Genomic DNA, 25,617 nt, shown 5'->3' on the forward strand with positions numbered 1-25,617 from the left:
AAGACCTAATTTTACACAAGTTGCATTATTAGCTCAAATGTAGCACACTGGAAAGCCTATGACTTGGAACATGTGTTAGTTTTCTTTTTTCTTTTAAATTTTTATTTATTTATTTTTTAATGTTTATTTATTTTTGAGAGAGAGAGAGAGAGAGACCATGAGCAGGGAAGAGGCAGAGAGAGAGGGAGACAGAATCTGAAGCAGGCTCCAGGCTCCGAGCTGTCAACACAGAGCCTGATATGGGACTGGAACTCACAAACCGTGAGATCATGTCCTGGGCTGAGGTAGGCCGATTAACCGACTGAGCCACTCAGGCGCCTCATTTTTTTTTTTTTTTTTTAATTTTTAACGTTTATTTATTTTTGAATTTTTTTTTAAGGTTTATTTGAGAGACAGAGACAGAGTATGAGCAGGTGAGGGGCAGAGAGAGAGGGAGACCCAGAATCCGAAGCAGGCTCCAGGCTTCAAGCTGTCAGCACAGAGCCTGACATGGGGCTCACACCCACGAACTGTGAGATCGTGACCTGAGCCGAAGGTGGACACTTAACCAACTGAGCCACCCAGCTGCCCCATTTTTAAAAATTTTTAATGTTTTTTTATTTTTGAGAGACAGAGACAAAGTGTGAGCGGGGGAGGGGCAGAGAGTGAGGGAGACACAGAATCTAAAGCAGGTTCCAGCTCTGAGCAGTCAGTGCAGGGCCCAATGTGGGGCTCCAGCTCAGGAGCCTAGCTGTGAGATCACGACCTGAGCCAAAAGTCAGGGGCTTAACTACTTAACTGACTGAGACACCCAGGCGCCCTCATGTGGTAGTTTTCTATTGCTGCTGTAAAAAATTGCCACAAACTAGTTTAAAACAACACAAATTCATTATGTTAGAATTCTGAAGGTCAGAAGTCTGAAATCCTCTGCAGGACTGAGTTTCTTCCACAGGCTGCAAGGGAGAATCTGTTTCTTTGACTTTTCCAGCTTCTCTAGACTGCCTGTATTCCTTTACTCATGGCTTCATATCACTCCCAACTCTGCTTCCATGGTCACATCTCTCCCTGACACTCCTCCCTCCCTCTTATAAAGCACCATTATGACTACATTAGGCCCACAGGATAATGCAAAATAATCTTTCCATCTCAAGATTCTTAATTTAGCCATATCTGCAAAGTACCTTTTGCCATGAAAACTAATATATGCACAAGTTTTGGGTTATTAGGATGTGGATATCCTTTTATCCTACCTACTATAACGCATACATCTAAATTTGATTCTGGGTTCCTCCAGAATTTGAACCTAGACAAATGACAAATTCTCATCATCTAATCTGTAAAATAAGGAAAAGAATACACTCCATATAGGATAGGATGAAAATCAATAAAATAAATTATGTGAAATGTCTACAGTTCAATGTCAAACACTTAAAAGACACTTAGAACTGGCTCATAGGAAATATTTGGTAGTAGTTAGTTATAATTATTGATGTAAAATGAGTTGCATTGTTGTTACACTTATTTGCATCTTGGAAATTACTTGAGATTGAGAGGTGAGTAAGCCAGTGTTTCTTTAATTTAGCATTTGCTTCCTCAACTTTCTTCTTTCTCTTCAGTTCTCAGGTATTTAGGGGGGAAAACACTGAATTTATATTTATGTTTCAAATATATTCTGAACAGACCCAATGATGATTCAATTATTTGTTTGCCCTTTCCTCTAAAGAATCTGAGAATATAAGGAGATAGCAATGAAATGCAGTAATATGAGGTTATTTATCTAGGTGTACATATTTCTCTTGTACATAGTATGTGAGTAGGTTTTACATTCATAACAGTTGAAGCTAGGACTTCCCAAGTGCATTTTATTGGGAGTCCGGGAGTTGTAGGCAAAATTTGTATGTGTGCATTTTTCTAAGTTATACCTTTTATTAAATTTCCAAAGGATCCATTATCCCATTTCATATATATATATACATGTATAATTTTTAAAAATTTTTAAAAATGTTTATTTTTGAGAGAAGGCGTGATTAGGGGAAGGGCTGGTGGGGTGGGGGGGAGGGGGCTCTATGGTGACAGCAGACAGCCCAATGCAGGACTCGAACTCACAAACTTCAAGATGATGACCTGAAGTCAAATGGTTATCTGACCGAGCTGTCCAGGCTCCCCAGAAAAGATCTATTCTTCTAAAGCAATTTCTTCATTTTAATTCAAATTAGGTTTCATATGTATATTTATACACATACACACACATATTTATTGCATATTCCTAATAAACTTGTTACTCATTGTGTGATCTTTGGACCAGTAGCATTGGCATTAACTGAAAACTCATTAGAAATGAAGACTCACCTCAAACCAACTGAATCAGGATCTGTATTTTAACAAGATCCATGTGATTCTATGCACATTTAAAACTTGACAAGTATTACCTTAAGTAAAATCAGCAGATACAATCAAGCAAAACAAATAAATAAATGAAACATGTCCACATTACCATTCAACTAGTGACAAACCTTGTTAACATTTTGGCATATATTTATTTATTTCATTTTTGGCCCCATATAAAAATGGGGCTGTACTTAACCTAATTTTTTGTAAACCACTCTTTTCCCAATGCATTGTGAATGTGTTAGCATGCAACAAAAACATGGCAACATAATTTATATTGGCCAATTTGTAATTTATTATATCATGTATCATGATTAGGCATTCCTTTCTTGGTGGTTATTTAGATAATACTGTATTTTTACTTTAAAAACAGCCCTAATGTGAACATCCTTGTAATGTAGGTCTTATGATTGATTCAAATCCTAACAGTGTCCCTTACTAGCTGTGTGACTTTAGGCAGATTACCTGACTTCTCTGTGCTTCAGTTTCTTCACCTATAACAGTAGCATAATAGCACCTCACAGATTGTTTTGAGGATTAAAATACATGATCATGTTGAGATTTTAGAATTGTACCTGGCATATTCTAAATGTTCAGTAAATGTTATTATTATTTTTTATTATTAATGTTTATGAACCCTCAACCATGTCTTTACAACTTCTCTTTCTAAGGAAACCTTAGAGGGGGCGCCTAGGTGGCTCAAGTCTGTTGAGCCTTAGACTCTTGATTTTGGCTCACGGTCCCTGAGCTGGGAGTCTGGGATCCGGCTCTGTGCTGAACAGTGCGGAGCCTACTTGGGATTCTGTCTTCCTCTCTCTGCTCCTCCCCCACTCTCTCTCTCTCTCTCTTTCTCTCAAAAAATAAATAAAAATGAAAACTTTAAAAAAAAGTAAAGAAAACTTAGGTCACTAGCTAGTAGCAGAGGCAGGCAGAACTATACTCCCACTCCTGCTATCGTTCTGGAGTAGAGCGCCCAGCAAATTTAGGACTTGAAAAAAAATATTCACGGGAGGGTTGACCAATGGGAGTAAGATTATTTTAATAACTCATTTAAGCTGAGACGGACTCGGAAAACAATGCAGTTTAGAACCGATATCCGGAACGGGGAAGGGAAAATAGTTCCGATTCAAGCAGGCTTCAATCAAACCAGGAGACAACGATTTGTCCTGGGAATTGGGCTACACGGGGTTAACGTTTCCATGGTTACAAATCCGGCTGACTCCAGGCTCCACGCTCTGTAATGCGCAAGCGCAGATAGCTGCTTTAGCCCCCCGGCGCCTTCAGTTTCGAAGGGGAAGCACCTCCCTCCTCTTGTGCAGTTCTCCTATCGCCTTCTCACTTTGCCAATTCCACGCGTTCCGGGTGTCTGTGACGCAGTATTCCCGCGTCCGCGTCGTTTGGAGCCGCGACGCTGAACATGGCGCGTTCCTAGAAGCCGCTTTCGGCATCAGTAGGCGGCGGCGTGTGGACTGGAAGCGTGAGGCGCGGGACCAACCGACTTCGCTTCGTGTTGGGGACTGGAAGCGGGAGAGCCGGGGTATTCCGGACCGAACCAAACGGTGAGGCCTGAGAGCTACAGAGCGCGCGAGTGGAAGGGAGGAGTGGGCTGGGCAGCGGAGACGGGAGAGGCGAGGGAAGAACGTTGGGCTAGTTGGCGAGGAGAGAGAGCAGAAACGCGGCGAGAGCGGCCTGCAGGCTTGGCTCTCTGCGTAACCCTAGGAACTACTTGGAGCTGGGGCCTGGCCGAGTCAGCCCTGGGAGGGGGAGGCTTGGTCGAGGAGGAATGGGGGTGTAGGAAGACGGGCTGGGTGCCAAGATGAGGAGAGCATAGGGTGCCCATTGTGGCTGCGGTTGCGGGCCAGGGTGGTGTATTTGCCCTTGGGGCATAGGTGATGCCCATTTTGAGAGAACGTGGTCAGTTTTAGTAGAAAGCCACTGTATATTGTTATTGCACACAGTACATTGCTGCTAATAGCAATGCTGTGAACGCTCTAATTAAACATTAGACCCTTCCTTGCCTTTAATGAACAGGTGCAGGAAGTTAACACATTTTCCGAGGAGCCGCTTGCTAAGGTATGGCCGCCAATGCTCAAGCTCAGCGACTTCTGCAGCTTTATATTGAGGGTATTTGTGATTCAGCAAAACTATTTTGAGGCCCATTGCATTTGTCATTCTTTTTTATTCTGTTGTTACATAGTGGTGAATGAGGGAAGTATTATTAGTTGAAAGTGATTTGAGTAAATTAGGTAGGAGTGGTAAATTGCCTGCAGGTGCCAAGATTGCAATAGACATACCTTCTCCCCACCCCAGTGTACGCGAGCTCGTTTGTAGTGCTATAGTGCTTTTGAGAATTGGTTATTCTTCAGTATAGGGTAAGAAAGAGCAGTTTACAGCCCTAATTCATTCTTTCTTTCTTTCTTTCTTTCTTTCTTTCTTTCTTTCTTTCTTTCTTTCTTTCTTTCTTTCTTTCTTTCTTTCTTTCTTTCTTTCTTTCGTGTGTGTTGGTTAGAGAGTTCATGCCTCCGTTTTAACGTTATTTTAAACTTCTTTTTTCAGTATAGAGGCTTCAGGTTAAGGGTAGAGCGACTGTAAGGCTTCCATTGCATGACACCTTTTCTTCTATCTTGCATCACTGAAGATTGCTATGAAATTAGAATGAAAATCCTTGTTGGTTGTGATACGATTGTGGAATTTTTTCCCTCCTATAACCTAGTACAGGGAATAGTAGAAACAGTTTAATTAGAGCTATGGTTTGTGGCCATATATTATAGCTCTAGGTCAGCTGGGCTGTCTCTGTCCTAGTTACGCTTCCCAAAGCAAAAGAAAATCCTCATTACAGATGAATTTAGTTGTGGTAATAGGATTGGAGGTTCTAAACAAATGCATGAAGATTATTTGGTAATTAGTATAAAAATCTTTAAATTTTATGACATTGAATGATAGCATTCAGAATCCAGAATGCAAAAGAACCCTTGTAGGCATGTGGCAGTTAGAATATACAGACTTGTCTAGAGCTAAATGTTTTTCTAGAAATAAAAATATTCATGTTTTGAGAAAGATAACATGGTTAGATGGATTTTAACCATTGTGTTGTGTGTATGTGCATATATGTGTGCATGGTGTGTATTTATATTATTCTTGTTGAAGTATCGTTGACATACAGTGTTACATTAGTTCATGTGGTGTTCTGATCAGTTCATGCTGATTCAACAATTCTATACCTTATGCTGTGCTCCCCATGATAAGTGTCGTTACTGTCACTATACAGTGTTGTTACAGTATTATTGATTATATTTCCTGCAATGTACTTTTCATCTCTGTGACTTACTTTTATAACTGGGAATTTGTACCTCTTAATCCCCTTCCCCATTTTCTGTGCATTGGTATTTTAATCTTGCTTCTCCTAATACGGTGTTACTGATTCCAGTATTATTCATTTCTGTGCTAATCCTATCTGTACCAAATGATGACTATCATCAAGTTAATTTCAGAGTGTTTTAGGGAATGGCAAGACATACTTAGTGCAGGTGTGAGTCTGGAACATCTTTGTTTTTGTTTTGTAAATATCAGGCTGATTACAGATAAGCCCACAATTATAAGCTTTGTAGAGCTTGAGTTGGGTCAGTGTTCTGCACCGTTCCTACTCTGAGTATGATGTATGGCATCACGTCAGTGTTTGCTCAGAATGCCCAAGCTTAAGCTTAACCCTAAACCTAATGAATCAGAACCTGGATCTTAACAAGCTTTCCAGATGATAGGAATTTGTGTTAAAACTTGAGACACCCTACTTTGGTTGGGAAGAGTTGGAAGACTGAGGTCATGGGTAAAGCTATGTAAAATTAGAGCATTTATTTTGATCTGAGGTAATCCTTTGCTGCTTATCGAGTCTGATTCATCTGGTTGAAGAAACAGACATGGCAGTGGTAAGTAACTTGCCTGATGTTCATAACCCGGGTTCAGACTTATTCGAACGCTTTTCTTTTGCTATTTATTGCCATTTTAAAATGGAACTAAAGCTTTCGTGAATGAGAGCTAGGAATCCATTCCACAACAAACATTTACTGAGTGATGGGCAAGCAGTCCAATAATTCTGTGTTTCTCTAGAAACTGCTGTTTCCTATGGTGGTTATGAACCCACCACATTCCCTCCTTATTCTTTCCTGGATAATGTCACTTCTGCATGACAGAGGGGGGCGCCTGGGTGGCGCATTCGGTTACACATCTGATTTTGGCTCAGGTCATGATCTCGCGGTCTGTGAGTTGAAGCCCCACGTCGGGCTCTGTGCTGACAGCTTGGAGTCTGGAGCCTGCTCGACTCCCTCTCTCTCTGCCCCTGCCCTGCTCACACTCTGTCTCTGTCTCTCAAAAAGTGAATAAACACTAAAAAATATTTACATGACAGAGGAAATGAAATACATTGGTGGCATTGGTTACCGTTTTTTGTCCTCTTGCACTTGCAAACATGTCTACTTCTATCTGGTCATCTCTCCTGCGCTCTGAGTTTTTTCTCCTCGGGGACAGTGTTTCCTTGGTGTCTTATGTTGTTTTTCCAGGGCTGCTGTAACAATACCACAGGCTGGGTGGCTTAAACAATGGAAAATTATTTTCTCATAGTTCTCGAAGCTGAAAGGCCAAGATCAGGGTTCCAGCAGGAGTGATTTCCTCTGAGGCTCTCTCCTTGACTTAGAGGTAACCACCTGCTTTGTGCGCTAGAATCTCTGGTATCTCTTTCTTATTAGCACACCACTTGCATTAGATTAGGGCTCCACTCTAATGACCTCATTTTAACTTAATCACTTCTTCAAAAATCTTATCTCCAATTCTGAGGGTCCTGAGAGTGAGGGCTCCAACATGTGAATTTTGGGGGAATGCATTCAGTCCATAACATTTGGTTCGTCCTGTTTTACTTTGAATGGGCACTAACTTATTAGGATTTAAAAAAAAAATTCCTTTAAATACACTCTCACTCTAGATTCCTCTTCAGTTTCATCTGTAATTATTTCCTTTAAGTTTCTGGAAAAGTTACCTATATTAATTTTCTCCACCTCCTTATTATTCGCTCCCCCTCCCTCCCCAATATATTGAAGCCTAGCAGTCCAAGTCCCTCAATTTGGCCACCATTGATCTCTTTGTGGTGAAATCTAATGGAATCCGTGTCATCATTTGACATGTTGACATTTCTCTTTGAAATTCTCTTATGCTTCTGTGACACTGTGGTCTCCTTATTTCCATGTATGTTGGCCAGTCTTTCCTTGGTGCAGTTTTCTGTCTTTGACCAATTCAAATTTTCCTATCACAGTGACGCACAGTCTTCTCTCTTCTGTCTCTACCTGCTCTTAAATGGTCTTATCTCTGATGACTTCAACTATTGACTTTATTTTGATAACTAGCAGATCTCTGTCTCTTTAGCACAGATTACCCTGCAACTGTGACACATTATGTGGTTGTCTTAAGATATATAAAGTTCAGGTCAAAAATTAGATATATCACTCTTTCCGAAGTTGCTTCTCTGCCTCCTATGATCCATGCCTGCCAGTCAGTTGGAGATGCCCCAAGTCTTAACTCTACCCTCTAATTACCCTTATGTACCACCCTGCCCCCAACCGTTTACCAAATCTTCTACGTCTTTCATCTATTTTTCCTTGCCAGCTACTACCTTGGTTCGGATTATCGTTAGTATGTGGACTTTGGTGTAAGCATTGTAAATAATTTCTTTGAATCTGAGAATGGATATAATCCCTCTAAACCCTTTCTTGTTTTGTAGACAGATTGTAGTGTTCTTCTGCCATGCAGGCTTTCAGATTAAAATCCATACTACCAAATTTAGGAAATAAGGACCTTAATGATTTGGACCTTGCTTGCTTTTTGCTTTCATCTTCTGTTTCCTGCCTCACATGATTCTGTCATGCTGAACTATTTGCAATTCTTCAAGTGTTTGAATGTTTTTTAAAGTTGAGACATCAGTATGTTGTGTGTATTCTGCCTAGAATATACCTATCACCTTTTTGACAACACATACAACCTACTCATTTGGATAACTCCTACTCAGCTTTCATGACCCAGCACAAATGCTATCTTGTCCCCCTTTCCTGCCTCACCAAGCTTTCCCCAACCTGTTTAGGCTGAGTTAGGTCTTTCTCTTAGGTGTTTCCAAAACAGCTTTGTTGTCTTTTTTTCTCTTAAGACTGGAAAGCAAAGACTCTTTTGTTTGTTTGTGGACTAATCTAAGTTATTTATTTAAGTTATATCCTGCCATAACCAAAGGGATGGAAGATCAGTATACTGGTCATCATTTGAGGCAAGTAAGGAAGGTGCACTTAATGTCCCGTATACTTCTGGTCCATGTGCAGAGTCATGGTCCAAACCGCTGCTGTGGTCCCTGCTGGGTAGTGGTCCAGGTTCTCTTTATTCATCCTCATAGCCAGTCGGGAGTGGATTCACATGAGGGTTAAAGGATAGAGTAATCATACTCCCCTGGAGTAGGACTTGGAAAAGAACTCCCCCTGGAAAAGGACTTTGACTTGATGCGGAGTTGTGGGTAGGCGATGAACTCGGATCTCTCGAGCTCTCTGTGATCAACTTCAGGAAGATGCTCAGCATGCTCACTTTTACGTATGAGAGTGCTGTAAAGTAGTGAGTGGAGCTCTCCCTGCTGTGGGTGCTACTTGACATGGATTGCTGTAGCTGTGCCCTGGATCGTTCTAGCAACCCTGAAACCTGGGACCCAGCTGCAGTCATCATTTTTGAACTGGAGCTCAAAGACTATTTATGTTTGTATGTATGTGTGTATTATGTTTAATTTTATTTTTGAGAGAGAAGGAGAGTGCATGCACACGCGGGGAGAGGCAAAGAAAGAGGGGGACAGAGGATCTGAAAGGAGCTCCGTGCTGACGGCAGAGAGCCTGATGGGGGACTTGAATTCATGAGTGGTGAGATCATGACCTGAGCCAAAGCTGGACGCTTAACTGACTGAGCCACCCAGGTGCCCGACTCTTTTATTCATTCTTTATCTCTCAGAGTAATGCCTGGCCATTAGAAGCTGCTTCCTTGTTGAGTACCGTGAATGCAAGTTGAACTACCAGAGAGTTTACGGGAGCCAGGGTGGGTGGCTTAGTTGGCGGAGCGTCCGACGTCCGACGTCAGCTCAGGTCATGATCTCAAGGTTCGTGAGTTCGAACGCTGTGTGGGGCTCTGTGCTGACAGCAGCCTGGAGCCTGCTTCAGAGTCTGTGTCTCTCTTTTTCTCTGCCCCTTCTCTGCTTGTGCTCAGTCTCTCTCTCTTTCAAAAATAAATATACATTGAAAAAAAACAAGAATTACCAGAGAGTTGAAACAAATGTGGGAATGTTACATACTCTGGAGGTTAGTTTGAATGGGCTTGAAAAGTCAGAGATGGGTTCAGATTTGAGACTTTACACAACTGTACGCAGAGATTGGGATTTAGTAATTGAATTCATTTATTTAACAAATATTTATAAATCACTTTCATATGTGCCAGGTGCATTTTTAGATTCTGGTGATACACCTTTGAACAAAGGAAGTTCCTGGTGTCTGGACCTTAAGTTTTAATTGAGGGAGTCTGTACAATAAACACATAGATATTAGAATGTCAAATAGTAAAAAGTGTCATGCAGAGAAATTAAGAAAGATATCCAGAAAAGAGAGATTCTGGGTTGAACGTAAGAGGGTAAGATACTTTAGATTGGGTGGTCAGCAACAACCAACTTGATGAGTCAACAACTTGAGCAAAGACTGAATTGAAGTTAAAGAGCAAAACATGCAGGTACTTAGAGGCAAGAGTTTTCTAGTCAGAGGGAGCAAAATCTATAAGATAGATTTGATGTGTCTATTCCACTGAAGATGGACCCATGTTGTCTCTTTCTTACTATAGACAACTCCCAGGATAAATGCCCTTATCCTTGTCTGCTATTATAAGCCTGTGTAGGAGTTTCTTTGGTTATAGCACCAAGTGTGCGATTGCTGGGCCAATGGATAAAACCTGTTTGGTTGTAGGATACACACACACACACACACACACACGCATACACATACACATTTAGGTTTTTTAGAGATGGCAGGATTGCTCTCCAGAGTGGTTGTACCAATGTATATATACTCTTAGCAAGCATAAGGGTCTCTCTTCCACAGGCTAATGTTGAATATTTTGGGGACTTTTTAATTTTTGCCAGTCTGACTAATTTTGGCAGTCACCGTCGCATGTTCTTCCGACTGAGCCAGCCAGGTGCCCCCACCAGTCTGATTATTGTAAAGTAATATATCTGTTTTTTTAAAAATTCCTGGGGCGCCTGGGTGGCTCAGTCGGTTGAGCATCCGACTTCAGCTCAGGTCATGATCTCACAGCTCGTGAGTTCGAGCCCCGCGTCGGGCTCTGTGCTGACAGCTCAGAGCCTGGAGCCTGCTTCTGCTTCTGTGTCTCCCTCTCTCTCTGCCCCTAACCCACTCGCATTCTGTCCCTGTCTCTGTCAAAAATAAATAAACATTAAAACAAAATTTTTTTTTTAATAAAAAAAATAAAAATTCCTGATAACTAGTGAGGTAGCATCTTTTCTGGTATTTATAACCCATTTGGCTTTTTCTGTGAATTGTCTATATGCTTTGTCCAGTTTTCTTTTGTATTTCTTGTTGATTCACAAAGGTTTCCTGTATGTTCTATGTAATCTATCGTTGTTTATTCATTTAAAATATCTTATAATTTTTATTTTGTTAATATTGCCAATGATATTTTTGTTAACTCCATTAATTTTGGTTTTCAACTTTTGATGTAGTATAATTTACCAGGAAAATGAGTGATAGTTTTGATGTATTCCGGTTCTCAAGTTTAGAACTTTGTAAAAAAAAAATCTGTTAATTTCACTTGAGGTATCAATGGACAACACGGATCAAAAGGAAAATGTGGTAGTCCGTGGAGTATTAGGTTGGGGTAGTAGACTTCTTTCTAGTTCTAGAAATGTCACTAATGAACCTGGGACTTAAGAGAAGTCACAGTTTATCTTCTTAACCTCTTTGAGACACAATATCTTGGTCAGTAAAATAAAATGCTTAAATCAGATGTACAGTTGACCCTTGATCAAATGCCTTGAAATCTGTGGGTCTGTTTTCAGGTGTGTGTGTATTTTTTGATACATTATAGTACTATAAATGTATTTTCTTGTCCTTATCTTAATATTTTTCTTTAGCTTATTTCACTGTAAGGATATAGCATATAATATATACAATATGACATACAAAATATGTTTTATTCAACAGTTTATTGTTGAGGCTTCTCATCAGCAAACTATTAAATTTTGGGGGAGTCAAAACTTAAATGCATTGTTTGAGGATCAGCTATATTTACTATTTAGAGAACTGATATGCGTAGCTCCAAGATGATAAAAAATTATTTTAATGTTTGAAAACATTATTTTAATGATAAAATGTGTCATAGTTCCGAACGGTGGAGACATTACTGGTATGAATTCCATACATGTTTTAATGAATGAATTTTTATAAATGCAGTGACTCTTTAGGCTAGACTCTCACAAGAATGAGATTCTTTTGAGACAGCATTATAGACAGTGTTGTCCTGGACCAGTAATGGGAGACTATCAATCAAAGATGTGTATATTTGGCTTTTCGGTTTTTACATTTTTTTTTAATTAAAAAAAATATTTATATATAGAGAGAGCATGAGCCGTGCAACAGGGGAGAGGGGTAGAGGAAGAGAGAGAGAATCTTAAGCAGGCTCCGTGGTCACTGTGGAGCCCAATGCAGGACCCAAAACAGGCGCGATCCCACTACCCTGGGATTATGACCTGAGCTGAAACCAAGAGTTGGAAGCTCGCTTGACTGAGCCACCCAGGCGCCCCAAAGATATGTATACTTGGAGAGGACTGATGATCCCTTAGCACTTAGTGAAAGGTTTTGACTCAACTTAAATCCAATCAGTTATAGTCTATTAAATTTGGGCTGTGCTATTCCTTTAATTCAAAGCTCAAAATCTAGCTTACTGCTTTTTCTTCCTTTGTTTTATATCATAGAAGAAACTATAAAGCCAATAACTATAATTGCTGTTTTTATATAGATTTTATTTATTTATTGTCACTGTTGTTTAGGATAAACTTTTTAATTTTTCCTATTATGAAATACTCATTCATGGGGAAGTGTTGTGTACAATGAACAGGCAAGAAATTTATTGTAGTTTCTCAATGTCATTTTACTAAAAACTCCCAGTGAGATGCACACATTTGGGTTTACTGGACTAGACATCTCTTACAGCTGCCTCCTGGTGCCGTTTACTGCCTTCTTCAATACTATATGGTTTCCCCATTCATTTCCATCTCCCACCACTAGACTATATTGCCTGTAAGCGCAGGAACTCTTTTGTCTTTTTAGTTCATTGATACATCTCAGGTGACTAGAATTATAACCTGGAACTTGTAGGTGTTCCATAAATATTTGATGAATGAACGAATGTAGAAAAGTCTAATGATAAACTGAGTAAATATCAGGAAGTTGTATAGAGAGTACAGCATTAGAACAAAGGGTGTTAGATGTTCCCAGTGAAAGGTACTGCTGAATTTTGTTGCCCTGATATGCCCCATTCAGTAGAACAATTACTTTAGTTTTTTCTCTTCTTTCCCTCCATTCATTTAGCAAGCATACTGTTTACTCTTGTAGTATTTTTAAAAAATGTTTATTTATTTATTTTGAGGGAGAGCACGCAAGCGGGGAAGGGACAGTGAGAGAGGGAGAGAGAAAAATAATTCCAAGCAGGCTCCATGCTCAGCACAGAGCCTCTTGGGCTCCATCCCAAGGCTCTGGGATCATGACCTGAGCCGAAATCAAGAGTTGGACCCTTAACCCACTGAGCCACCCAAGCGCCCACTTGTAATATGTTTTGTAGATACTCTTTACTGTGATGTAATCCCTGTTCTTCGAGAAGGATTATTGTGTCTGTGAACTCTTTCTGTTTGACCTTTTCTAAGTTTGCCTTCCACTCTTGGAAGTGACCATCACAGTATTGTTTTGTTCAGTTCATCAAATATTTACTGAGTATTTGCTGTATGTATCCCTGATATTGTAGTAGGTGCTAGCATATATAGATGAATCGGCAGTTTTTGCCTTTAAGCAGCTCATGATTTTGTAGATGGGATGCAAGTAAGTAAGGAATAGGTGTAGTAATAGAAGTACATGCTATGTAGAACAATGGTGTGGGAGAAGGAGTACTTTACACTCCAGTGTAGTTGTACTTTTCCAGGTGATGTTTGCTGGGAACAGCTTTGGTGATCTGTGTCATGGTCTGTTAGATACCACTAAAAAAAACCCCCAAAAAACCTGAAAGTAGAATCATGTAATGAACCTTTCTACCTATCACCGACCTGTAACGAAGATCAACTCATGAGGTCAGTCTTTTTTTTTTTTTTTTTTACTTCCACCTAACTTCCCTTCTGAATATGTTGTTAGCAAGATCTAGGAGCTTGGTTCAACTCGTATTTAACTACTTTTTTTTTTCGTTTAGCAAGCTATTTTCTCCTAATTTAAGACTTTGGTTTCTCAAAATAATAAAGTGTCTCTAAGTTTTCTAATATAACTTTTCTGTTTGTATCATCTTTGAATTTTTCCCTGGTCTTCACAGAAATTCATTTCTTTCTTGGCTTTTTCTAGTTTGCTTTTTACTCCAGCAGTTTTCTAATGTTTCCTATCCCTAATTCTCCAAGAATGTGTTTCTCTCTCCTATAAGTTTGTAGACTGGAACTATAGATCATGATTCAACTTGCAAGAATTTAACTATCTTTAAAAAAAAAAATGACATCTTTCTCTCATCTCTCTTTAGGAAGTACTCCAGTAATACATGGTAAATATTATATTGCTTATACTTTTCATCAAAAGGCTACTCTCCATTGAAGTTTTTATTTATTTGCCCGCTACTGCTTCTTTCAGGAGGAGAATTAGGGCTGTTGAGTTATTAATTCCATTTTCTCAGTGGCTTATATCTGGCCTTTATTTTCTGTCTTTCTAAATGTTTATATTTTTCTTCAGTGTGGATTCTGCAAGGGTTTTCTCACTGGCTGATTTTTGTCTCCTGCTTGTATCCCTCTGTTCTTGTTCCATAGTTTCTCAGTCACTGTTTGCTAGAATAGTAGCTTACACTATTACTTTTTCTTAAGTTCTGTCATACTTATTTTGTATAAAGCTCAGAACACATTCATGTCCTCATCGCACATTTTCTTTTGGTAGAGAGTATTTTTAATGATGCACTATTTAGCTATAGAAGTAGAGACTGTGCTGTAAGGAAGCTCTGTGGTTGTCGTGTTTTGCCTCAAGGCAAGGTTTTCATTTTCATTTGTTTGTTTATTTAGAAACAGTGTGAGTGGGGTCAGGGGAGAGGGGCAGAGGGAGAGAGTGAGTCTTTTTTTTTAATTTAAAAAAATTTTAATGTTTCTTTATAAACATTAATAATTTAATGTATATAACATAATTGATTAAATTAATATTTATTTTTGAGAGAGACAGAGTGTGAACAGGGGAGGATCAGAAAGGAAGGGAGACACAGAATCTGAAGCAGGCTCCAGGTTCCCAGCTGTCAGCGCAGAGCCCCATGTGGGGCTCGAACTCATGAACTGAGATAATGATCTGAGCCAAAGTCCGATACTTAACCAACTGTGCCACCCAGGCTCCCTGAGGGAGACAGTCTTAAGCAGGGTCTACGTGGATTTGACACCAGCCTCTATCCCACGATCCTGAGACCATGACCTGAGCCGAGATCAGGAGTTAGATGCTCAACTCACTGAGCCATCCCAGGGGCCCCTCATTTTCATATTTTAATTCCCTCCTTCTTGCATTCTGTTATTTATGCTCCTGTTGTGTTCTTTCCCTCAGGTTCTCTCCTCTTAGCATTCTTTGTCTTAACTTTTTGAACCCTGAAAACCCTTGCTCTATTTCCAGATGATTGTGTTGGCCAAGTGGTCACTGAGAATTCCAGTGTCTTCCTCTTCCCCTGGCCTTCCTTTAGGGGAACAGGATGCTTGGAACGTATTCTTTGGGATGTGGTATGGACTTCTTACCATCAGGTGGCCCTGCAGGTTACTTGATTTCTTTTTGTATCTTTAGGACTAGTAGATGTAGTAGTGTGTTACCTGGTAAAGAAACAAGTTGATATGGAAACTGTGACGGAGCATAATTAGAATTGAAATTAAAGACACTTGTGCTAACAAATAGAAGTTTGTTTTCCTTTTATGTGATGGGCACTTATTGTAAATGCTATGTTGTATATAATATTTATAAAAATATAAGCTTAAAGGAAAGGAAATAATTGTGAATTTTGGATTAGGTTCATTTTTCTTCGGCTGTTACATATTTTAAGATACTGTCTTTAGAAACACCAAATAGTAAGAATGTGAAATGCCTTGTAGAGATGACTGCAGTTAAAACTGGCATTTGAATATAAGACTCAGAGAGTTCCCTGAGAAAGGGAGATTGCCTTTTGGTAAACATTGCCATCACAAGTGCAGGTAATATGGTAGCACCCTTGCTTATCTGTTCTTGCTACTGAAAGACAAAGTTTTTAAGTTTTCTTTTATGAACTGTTAGGATGAGAGTGCAATTACTGACCACATTACCAACTTAAATGTGGTATACTTAATATATTGCCATGATTTCTTGGTACGTACTTGACAAGAGAAATAAATGATTTGCAGCGGTTGAGAAATAGTGCTTTTTTAAGAGTGGGGAAGAGAAATCAAGCAAATATTCCCATGGAAATTTAGAGCAGGTATAAAGGGAAAAGTCTTGATCTTTTAAAAAAGTACTTTTTCATCACTAAGATTACATTTTTACATTGTAAGAATCCACATAAACGCCAGGACTACCCTAACACAGAGGTGAGAGAGTGCGCCGGGGAGGAGCAGAGAGGGGGGATGGTCAGAGGATCTGAAGTGGGCTCCGTGCTGATAGCTGGGAGCCTGATGTGGGGTTTGAACTCACGAACCGTGAGATCATGACCTGAGCTGAAGTTGGACGCCTAACTTGACTGAGCCACCCAAGCGCCCCTCTTATATATGTATTTTATATAGTATATATTATTTGGCATCATAGATATTTGTCTAATTACAAAACAGTAAAATAGAGTATTTTTTAAATGTTTATTTTTGAGAGAGAGGAAGACAAATGGGGGGGGGGGGGCGCGCAGAGATAGAGGGAGACACAGAATCCAAAGCAGGCTCCAGGCTCTGAGCTGTCAGCCCAGAGCCCAACACGGGGCTTGAACTCGGGAAACACGAAATCATGAGTTGAGCCAAAGTCCAATGCTTAACTGACTGAGCAACCCAGGTGCCCCAAGACTAAAAGAGAGTATTTGTTTTTTAAGTTTATTTATTTATTTTGAGATAGAGACCACATGAGTGGGGGAGGGACAGAGAGAGGGGGAGAGGGAGAACCCCAAGCAGTCTCCGCGCTGTTAACACAGAGCCCAGCGGGGGCATCGAACTCACAAACCGTGAGATCATGACCTGAGCTGAAACCAACAGTAGGACACTTAACCTACTGAGACCCTCAGGCGCCCCTAAAAGAGAGTATTTTTAAGTCCTGACTGGTTTAGAAGGGTTCAAGCTTACTTGTAGTGTCTGTCACCAAGCAGGAATTTGTAGGTCCTTTAAAACTCTTAATTACATGAGATATTTTATCAGAGAAGAGAAAGCAGACAAATATCTTCTCTTTTCCTTGTTATGTATGTTCTGTTGCATATCTCTTATTCCAAAATAGATCAATCTTTGACAGTCTGGCATGAGGTCTCATGGGGAATGCTTTAATAGCCTTGGTGATTTTTAAACTTGATGGTATTCGGACATATATGGAAGCATATCTAGTTAAAACCATTTCTAGGAAGTGTTATTAACATACAGTATACAAGGATGCTAAACAGCCTATATATAACATGTGCACAGGGAAGACTTTTCTTGTTCAAACTGAACTGACCTCTGTTGAGAAGTATAAATGAATCCAAATGGTGCAGTATGGATTTGAATGAGGCTAGTGTCTTGGTACCTCCTTGGTTTGTGTCAAAAATATTAGGTCCTTTTATCTGGCTTTAATTTTTTGAAATAGTGGTGTTCCCTGATCTGAATTAACATCAGTTATGGTTGTTGTTAGTGCCACCACATATTTTTCATTTATTTAGTCACTTCCTTGTTTCTTGCTGATTTGGCATTTACATAGGGCACTTAAAAGAAACAGCTTTATTAAGGTGTAATGCACAGACCATACAGTTCACCCACTGGAAGTGTATAATTCAGTTGTTTTTAGTGTATTCACAGAGTCGTGTGACTATCACTACAATCAATTTTAGGACATTTTTATCAACCCAAATAGTAACTATATCCCCATCAGCAATCGCTCCACCTTTTCCCCCAATCCTCTGGCCCTAGGCAACCACTTATATGCCTTTTATCTTTATAAATTTGCTTATTTTGGGCATGTCATTAAAAGAGACACCTTGCAGTCTTTGTGACTGGCTTCTTTGACCTAGCAGGTCAAATGAATCAGGGTTCATTTGTGTCGTAGCATGTTGCAGGATTTCATTCTTATTAATTGCCAAATACTATTCTATTGGATGGAATACCACATTGAGTTGTTTTCACTTTTTGCTATTACGATATTGCTGGTCACGTTTTTGTAGTGTACAACAAATGTAGACCTAAATCTTCATTTCTTTTGGGTATATATACCTAGAGGTAGAATTTTTTTTCATATACTATGTGTTTAACATTTTTAGACCCTGACAGACTTTTCCGAAGTGGCTGCACCATTTTACATTCTCACTAGCAAAGAATGAGGGTTCCACTTTTTCCACATCTTCACCAGTATCTTTTATTATTTTTGTTTTTAGTCATAGTAGTGGTTTTGATTTGCATTTCTCTAATGGCTAATAATTTAGGCATCTTTTCATATGCTTATTGACCATCTGTTCATCTTTGTAGAACTGTATATTCAAAACTTTTGCTTTTTTTATAATTTTTTTTTTTAGAACAGTTTTAGGTTTACACTAAATTGAGAGGCAGGTACATAGATTTCCAATAGACTCTGCCCACACACGTACACAATCTCCATTACCAACATTCCTCACCATAATTTTTTTTTTTTTTAAACATCATTCACCATAATGGTGCAGTTTTTTTTTTTTTTTTTTTTACCAGGATGAACCTACATTGACACATCATAATCACTCAAAGCGTGTAGTTCCCTTAAGGGTTCACTCTCGGTGTTCTGCATTCAGTGTGTTTGGACAAATGTTATAATGACATCTATCCATCATTATAATATAGAGTATTTTCTCCATCTGAAAAATCTGTGATCTACCTGTTCATCTCTCCTCCCACTCAACTGATCTTTTATATCAGTTTTGACTTTACCATAATGTTATATAGTTGAAGTCTTATAGTATGCAGCCTTCTTGGATTGGCTTCTTGCACTTAGTAATGTGTATTTAAGTTTCCTTCATATTTTTTCATGGCTTGATAATTTCTTTTTAGCACTCAATAATCTGTTGTCTGGATGTACCATAGTTTATCTGTTCACCTACCGAAGGATGTCTTTGTTGCTTCTAAGTTTTGGCAGTTAGAATAAAGCTTATGTGCAGGTTTTTGTGGACATAGTTTTCTTTTATTTTTTAATGTTTATTTTTGAGAAGGTGTGTGCGTGCGCACGTGAAGGCAAGCAAGGGAGGGGCAGAGAGAGGGAGACAGAGGATCTGGACCAGACTCCACGCTGACAGCAGAGAACCCATTGTGGGGCTTTGAACTGTGAGATCATGACCTGAGTCAAAGTGACGTTTAACCGAATGAGCCACCAAGGTGCCCCTTGTGCATAGTTTGATCTTCTTTGGGTAAATACCAAAAAGCACAATCACTGCATTGTGTAGTAAGAGTATGTTTACTTTTGTAAGAAACTGTTAAATTGTCTCCCAAGGATATTTTGCATTCTTTCCAATAGTGTCTGAGAGTTCCTATTGCTCCACATCCTTGCTTGGCATTTGGTATTATCATTGTTCTAGATTTTGACATTGTAATAGGTGTGTAGTGTTATCTTACTGTTGTTTTAATTGTCATTTCATAGGTGACATGATGTGTATCTTATTGTTTCAGTTTGCATTTCCCAGGTGACACATGATGAACATCTTTTCATATGCTTATTTGCTATCTGTTTATCTTCTTTGGTGAAGTGTCTGTTAAGGTCTTTGTTCTCGAAATTGGATTCTTTTTTTATTGTTGAGTTTGAAGAATTCTTTGTATATTTTGGATAACAGTTTTTTTGTTGTTTTTTTTTTTTTGTAATCAGGTATGTCTTTTGGAAATATTTTCTCCCAGTTTCTGGCTTGTCTTCATACTCTTTTGATATTGGCTTTTGCAGAGCAGAAGTTTTTAATTTTAATGAAGTCGAGCTTCTTAGTTATTTCTTTCATGGATTATGTCTTGGGTGTTGAATCTAAAAAGACATCACTGTACTTTAGAAAACCCATTTAGATTTTCTTCTATGTTCTCTTCCAGGAGTTTTATAGTTTTGTGTTTTACGGTTAAGTCTGATGCATTTTGAGTTAATTTTTGTGAAGGGGTTTAATTAACGTCTGTCTGGATTAGTTTTTTTGAATGTGGCCATCGAGTTGTTCTGGCACCATTTGTTGAAGACACTGCCTTTGCTCCGTTGTGTTGCCTTTGCTTCTTTGTTAAAGGTCAGCTGAGGGGTCTATTTCTGGGCACTCTGAGCTGTTAGGGTGATCTCTTTGTTTTTTGCTAATACCACGCTGTCTTGATTACTGTAGCATTAACACTAAGTCTTGAAGTTGGGTAGTGTCACCCTTTCACCATTTCTCTCTCTTTTGGCTCTTTCCAACTGGAAGTTGGGTCTAGAGTCTTGGTTAATTAAGGCTGATGATATTTGGTATTTTAGAGGTAAGGTTGTATACTTATTGCATCACATCAGGAGGCACTTAAGGTCAAGTTGTGCAGCTGTTGTTGATACTAAGTTTGTTCTTTTGGTTGAGCTGGTGACTGACAGATCTCTTCATTTTAAACGTCTGTTTGTTCACTGAATTTAGCAAGTCATTGGTGGGTGGTATTTGAACATACTGGGAATATTCTGTTCTTAATTTGTCGTTCTTTCATGTAATGGTTTTAGCATCCTTTGTTGAACCATGCCTTAGTAAATTATTTCATTGAGGGAGGCTTTTTTGTTTTTGAAATTCTTCTTCAATTTTTATTGTATTTTTTTTCTAAGTCATTTCACTTACAGCTTTAATATTTAATAGTGGCGTGGAGTTATTGTTTGTGTGGCATATTTTCAAACTAAGGACAGATACAGATAATGGGACAGCCTATAGAAAATGGTTATGGCTGCAGTGAAGGTCACTGCAGGCCAGGGAAATCTGTTGTTGGCAGGCAGAGGTGCTGAGTTTTCCCTTATCTAATTGTTCTTTTAATGAAAACTAGAAAGTTTCCAACTGTAGGCACATCTGTATGTCTTTGGATTTTGGGTTTTTCCAGGATTTGGAAAGTAACTTCCAGGAAGGGGCCTAGGAAGTCCATTTATAGGGTATGAGTATTTTTAGGCTCTTGGTCACTTATTTCCAGGTTATTTAGACTTAAAAGTATCAAAGACTACAACAAGTTCAGTGATGAATGAATTGAATTGACTAAATTGCAAAATAGTGAGAAGATTGAAATGCCTCCCCTTTTAATTTGCACCTTCTCTTTTCCTATTGTTCTTAGGGAAAAAGAATTTGCGTTTAGATTTTTAATAATTCTCTTCTATAGTTCAGAGCTAATACAGTACTCATAAGCACTATCTTTCTTGCTTATGAATTTGAAGTTATGTGCAGTAACGAAAATCAGAGCAGCCTCATTGTGTGCATTATGTTTTTATTTTTTTAAGTAGGCTTTGCACCCATTGTGGAGCCCAGTGTGGGGCTTGAACTCCAGACCTGAGCTGAAATCAAGAGTTGGACGCTTAGTTGACTGAGTCATCCAGCCACTCCGTATTGTGTACGTTATTAATTAGGAAACCGAGGCATCCATCCTTTTAATACGGTTAGAAGATTTCTTTCACTCTGTATGGACATCTGTACAGCAGAGACACACCTGTGCTTCCACTGTGAGGGAGGGACTTGCTTCCCGGGCTTTCAGGCTTATCTGGTGATGGTCTCCAGGAAGATTCTTTCAAGTTCTTGGAGACATGCCTTTAGCTCTTCCCGCAACGTAGTATTTGTCTCTCCCTATTCCTTCCACCTGCCTCCCTCCCTCCCTCCCTCCCCCCCTCCCCCCTCCCCTTCTTCCCTTTTCATCTTTTGCTATTTACTGTCAAGTCTTCAGATTTTTTTTTTTTTTTTTAATGGAGATGAGCTGTGTGTCTGGATCATTACCAGGTGGCTGTAACAGTAGCAACCCTATTAATTTCTGTATTCTAATTCCAAAAAAGGGTATTGAAGTGTAGTTTGCTGGGTGTACCACCCTCTAACCTGACCACCAGTCATCAGTGGTCATCTTTTTAAAGATTTTATTTTTATGTAATCTCTGCACCCAACATGGGCTTAAACTCCACAACCCTTCGATCAAGAGTTGCATGCTCTACTGACTGAGCTGGCCAGGTGCTCTGGTAGTCACTATCTTTTATTCAAATAAAAGTTTATTTCTGTAATGTTATGTTTGAAGGTCTCACTACATTTTCCCCCGTTCTTTGTCACCATTGCTATCCTTTCAAGTGAATTCTACAATTGAGTACTCTGTTAATATTCCCTACATAGAAAACGTGATCCTTTTAAATTATTAGGGATTCAGGAATCTTTTTGACAGTTTCTCCAGGAACCTATTAGGTGAGAACACGGTGTGTTTGTAGGTGTTCGGGAGTAGGGTGGTGTGGTGAGTCCATTTTATGTTACAGTAGGAAGAGCTTGTGTTCTAAAGACTTGGTTATCAGGCCTCACTCTGCCATATACTAGTTTGCTACCTGACCCTGGGTAACTCTGTTGATAACTCTAAGTCCTTCCTCTTGTAAAACAGTGATATTAATCCACATGCCAGATTTGCTTTTATAGGCTTGTTATGGCATCTTTAAAAAAATTTAATAGGCTTTATACCATTGTGGTATTTTAAATAATCCATTATAGGTCCGTCATTCCTGAGTCATTATTTTTGATGATGCATTTAATCTGCAATTTAGGAAGTGATTGCTTTTTAAAGACTCCTTTAAAAGTTAATTAGCACTTGGTAATCTTTCTAGCAGAAGTTCTGAATGGTGGTTTCTCAGGCCTAAAAGCTTTTTTGCCCATGAAATAAACCACTCATAATATTGTTTGTGTGGAGGAAATACACTGGATTCCAACTGGTATTCTAGAATCTTAGTTTTTACAGTTGAAAAATTTTTTTTATTCATTTTTGAGAGAGAGAGAGACAGAGGATGAGTGGGGGAGGGGCAGAGAGAGAGGGAGACACAGAATCTGAAGCAGGCTCCAGGCTCTGAGCTGTTGGCACAGAGCCGGATGTGGGGCTCAAACTCGTGAACTGCGAAATCATGACCTGAGCTGAAGTCTGACACTTAACCTACTGAGCCACCCAGGTGCCCCTTTACAGTTTGTTTTAGTGATTAGAATAGTTCTCTCTGCTTCACACCTCAGTATCTCCCAGAATTTGGGTAGAGAAAGAGAGCCTTTTTGATTCTTAACCTAACAACTATTATAGTGAGTGGCACAAAATTGGTTCTCCAGAAGTATATGAACTGAGCTCTTTGTCCCAGACTCTATGGACTTCTTGGGAACAAAGTTCAAAAGCAGGGGGAGGAAGGACAGAGTATATACTTCTGTTGAAGACCTGGATGGAGCAAGCTACTGGGGGGAGGTAGGGGTGGAAACTCTAGCAGCTTCCAGCAGAACAGGTGAATGGTGATGGTAAAGTGAAGCATAAAAGATAGAAGTACATAGGCTTAAGGATTGCCTTGCTCTGAAGGTCCAGACAAGTGTGAAGATGTGTATGTGTGTGTGAACACTCTGCACTGTCTTTGCTGTAGGTAAGAATTGCTCTGGAAGCTGACAGTCAGTGATTTTATTTTTCAAGTAGTAGTTCCCAAAATGCTCAAACCAGTAAGTGAAAGAACAACTGTTGAGAAACAGAATAGTTCCAGTCATAGATAATTTGCTGAGTACAATGTAGAAACAAACAGACCTTTAGAGTGAGGATGTCTGTCAGTCACCAGCTCACCTAGGGACATGGCCTTTTTCTTTTTTGAGTTGGGTGGAGATGAGTTCTGCCAGAACCTTTTCTCTGTTATTTTTGAATTTTTTGAATTTTTATTTTTTTTAAGTTTATTTTATTATTATTTTTTTTAACATTTATTTATTTTGAGACAGAGACAGAGCATGAACAGGGGAGGGGCAGAGAGAGAGGGAGACACAGAATCTGAAACAGGCTCCAGGCTCTGAGCTGTCAGCACAGAGCCCGACGCGGGGCTCGAACTCACGGACCGTGAGATCATGACCTGAGCCGAAGTCGGGTGCCTAACCGACCGAGCCACCCAGGCGCCCCTGAATTTTTATTTTTTTTTAACGTTTATTCTTGAGAGAGAGAAAGAGAGTGTGAGTAAGCAGGGAAGGGGCAGGGAGAGAGGGAGACGCAATCTGTAGAGGCTCCAACCTCTGAGCTGTTAGCACAGAGCCTCATGTGGGGCTTGAACTCAAGAATTGTGGGATCATGACCTGGGCCTAAGTCAGATGCTTAACCAACTGAGCCACCTAGGCGCCCTGTTTTTCTCTGTTATATTCATATATTCACATATTCTTCCAGTGACTTTGTTGGTACAGATGTAAAAGTCCAGACTTTTTTTTTTTTTTTTTCTCCTGCAAGGTCACACATGATCTGTTCCTGTCTGCTTCTTCAACCTCATCTGGTTCCATTTTCTCCTTTTCTCATTAAGTGTCAATCGTATTGGCCTTCTTAAGTTTGTTTCTGATCTTAAGGCCTTGTTTTCATTTGTTTTCCCTGTCTGTCTGGAGCCCTGCTTTCAGATCTTTGCCTGCCTGGGTCTCTTGTCTTTCACGTCTCTTTTAAATGTCACTTAAGAGAAGCCTTCCCTGAAGACCCAATCTAAAGTAACACATTCAGAGGCACCTGGGTGGCTCAGTTGTTTGAGTGTCCGACTTTTAATATCGCCTTAGGTCATGATCCCAGGGTGGTGGGATTGACCGCATTGGACTCTGTGCTGAGCATGGAGCCTGCTTAAGATTCTTTCTCTCTCCCTCTCTCATCCACTTGTGCACGTGCACACTCTCTCTCTCACTAAAAAATAAAAATATAAAATAACACATTCATTTACAGTCGATATTTAACATGATTGTATTTTCTTCTTATTACTCCTTCCTCCCTCTCTCCCTCCCTCTCTTTCTTTCACAGAAATACCTTTTTCCATTGGAATGTATGCAGCCTGAAGTTAGGGACACTATTTTGTTTGCTGCACTATTTTATTCTCAGCACCTAGAACAGTGCCTGGTACATAGCAGGCTTTCAGCAGTTTTATTGAATAAATCCATTAATTAGCTGTCATGTGGTACAGTGTAAAGTACTCTTTTGTTCAAAATTGATCACTTACCTTTATTCACCAGATACCAATAAAGCATATGTCCTGTATCTTGTTGGGCTCCTGGTACTACAAAGTTGTCAGTTTTGTCCCTGGAGGTAGACAGTATTAGATACTGATTAAGACCATTGGCTTTGGTGTTCAAGTTCAAGCACTGCTGTTTAGTAGATTGTGGCCTTGGAAAGGTAAGGTCTCTAATCCTTTAGTTTTTTACCTAAAATATGGGGATAATTGGGGAGCCTGGGTGGCTTAGTCGGTTAAGCATCTGACTTCAGCTCAGGTCATGATCTCACGGTTCGTGGGTTCGAGCCCCGCATCGGGCTCTGTGCTGACAGCTCAGAGCTTGGAGCCTGCTTCAGATTCTGTGCCTCCCTCTCTCTCTGCTCTTTCCCTCGTTCATGCTCTGTCTCTCTCTCGCTCTTTCTCTCTCAAAAAGAAACATTAAAAAAATTAAAAGAAAATGGGGATAAAGATATCTACTACATAGATTTATTACTAGGAATAAATAAATGAATAAAGAAAGCATTTAGTACAATGCTTGGCATATATATATGTATATGCTCAGATATTGGTGCTTTTTTTTTTTTCCTTTTTTGTTTAAGTTTATTTACTTCTTTTGAGAGAGAGTGTGTGTGTGCAC

At 39.5% G+C, this 25,617-nt stretch overlaps 1 protein-coding gene across 2 annotated transcripts in view; it reads left to right on the forward strand.

The window, feature by feature from the left end:
- Positions 1 to 3,740: 3,740 nt before the first annotated feature.
- The window catches only part of IPO11 (importin 11), a 189,271-nt gene continuing 167,394 nt past the window's right edge, over positions 3,741 to 25,617 (forward strand). For both annotated transcript variants that reach the window (XM_047087054.1, XM_047087064.1), the window contains exon 1: positions 3,741 to 3,926. The gene's annotated coding sequence lies outside the window, so the exon portion shown is untranslated. The remainder of the gene's footprint in view (positions 3,927 to 25,617) is intronic.

This window comes from Lynx rufus, unplaced genomic scaffold (assembly GCF_022079265.1).
Source record: "Lynx rufus isolate CCGP_SWC_20201006 ecotype Redwood Valley unplaced genomic scaffold, mLynRuf1.p SCAF_1, whole genome shotgun sequence".
Lineage (NCBI taxonomy): Eukaryota > Metazoa > Chordata > Mammalia > Carnivora > Felidae > Lynx > Lynx rufus.